This window comes from Dendroctonus ponderosae, unplaced genomic scaffold (assembly GCF_020466585.1).
Source record: "Dendroctonus ponderosae isolate FM_Combo_2020 unplaced genomic scaffold, Dpon_F_20191213v2 Dpon_F_20191213_11, whole genome shotgun sequence".
NCBI lineage: Eukaryota > Metazoa > Arthropoda > Insecta > Coleoptera > Curculionidae > Dendroctonus > Dendroctonus ponderosae.
The window spans coordinates 5,947,031-5,948,918 of record NW_026017213.1 but is presented as its reverse complement, the minus strand read 5'-3'; positions in this window follow the sequence as shown (position 1 = coordinate 5,948,918).

Genomic DNA, 1,888 nt, shown 5'->3' with positions numbered 1-1,888 from the left:
GTTGCGACAAGCATGGAAAAATTCTCCCTAGGTACCTTTGGAGAAGGTAAATTTTTTATAAAGAATCACTTTTTTCGATAGAAAGCTTAGTTTGATAGAAAAACAAAATTAAATATGAAAATCGACCAAAATCCTCAAGTTGAACCTGCCGGTTTTTTGTTTCAAAATTATTTTTTTTAAGCCTCTCTGGTGTAAATGCCTGCTAAGTTGAGTGGGGTTTTTCCCAAACACTTGACCAAAACCAACCGACAAAACTCGGATGAGCTGAAGGGAGAAGGCAAAAAATTCAATTCGCTCGCTTATTGTTCACTTTAGAGAAAAACTGAATACCAAGTTTTTCAAGCAGTTTTATCGCCTCTATTCAGTGGCGTGCTTGGAATAACTCGATTTGTTTTGGTTTTGAAGATATTTTGGGATTGCTTGAAACCCCATTTTGGGCATTTTCTCCAAAACCTTAAATGCGGGGATCTTGGAAAAACCCTCACTGGGTACCTTTTGAAGACGCTAATTTTTCATGAAGAATCACTTTATTCAATACAAGGCTTAGTTTGGGAGAAAAAAAAATAAAGTATGAAAATCGACCGAAATCCGACCCGAGGAACTTTTCGACCAAAAAATGTTTTTGTTTGTTTCCCAATATGGTTTTACTGGTATTTACTGTTTCGATCCTGCAAGAACTATGGAGTGGGAATTCGACCTGTGGAAAATTGGTCAACTATCGGAAATTTTTCCGGAAAAATCGGCCGGAAATCGAAAAAAACCTCCAGTAACTCGCTTGTTATTTATCTCAGAGGAAACTTTGTTACCCATTTTTCTATACAAAAAACGAAACTTCTATACAATACCGCATCTAATCCTGGAGCTGTTGAGCGTCTTTTAACTGAACCTCAACGTGAACCAGCGGAGGGAAACTTGAAATATTCCAGGGCAAAATTCGAAACTGAAATAACTAAACGCCCATTAGACTCTAACTGAACGATCCATGGATTGTATTTCGTAGTTGGTGTTTATTTAAGCTGAACATGTGCACGTTCAGTTTGTTTGCCTAATCGGTTTGCCTGTTTAAACCTTCCGGGTGTTAGAGACACGTTATTTGCTACCAGAAGAATGTTGGATGCTATTGAAAGTAAGTGAGTGATTTCTGTTTGGTTGCAGATCGCGTAAGCGAAGGCCGAGCGCCAGCCAGGACGACAGCCTTCATCCAAAAACAGCCATGGATGAGTGCAGTGCAGCCTTAGTTTTAATGAGTCTGTCATGTTCACCTCAAAATGGTAAGTGTGGATAAGGGGAAACAATTGACGTCAATGCTAATGCTTCGCTTTATCAGCACCCTTAGATCGACTTTCCTTTGTTCAAAGCGGGCTTTTTTTGCAAATTAATCTACTGATAAGTAAGTCGATAGGCGAATTCCCATAATGTATCTACGTGTGAGTAACTGGGCGAAGTCGCCTTATCTGTACTCGTTCCGAACAAAGGGTGATTGCAAGTCAAGCCATTTCTTGCCCAGTTCACTCTTCAATCTGGCTCGAGCTGGGAAATTTTGACCAAATTGAGGACATTGATGTCTCCTAGAAACAACCTTTCGAATGTCACGGAAAACTATTTGGCATTAAAGATCGAGCCAATCCCACGCTGAAAATAGATGCAACAATACATGACGTAACATGCCTGCATTCTCCCGTGTGCACTTATAAATAAATAATCGACTGATCCGTTTGGTTGCCGCGTTTCGGTCCACAGTCAAGGATTCGTCGATTATGTCGTTCTGGTTGTTGTTGTTTTCAATCTCACGCAAACAATTGCTTGATAGTGATGACAACAAGTCGAGGCAGGATTCAGCGGGTTTTTGCCATCAAGAGAATTTTGAAAATTGTTGAAAAGTTACCTG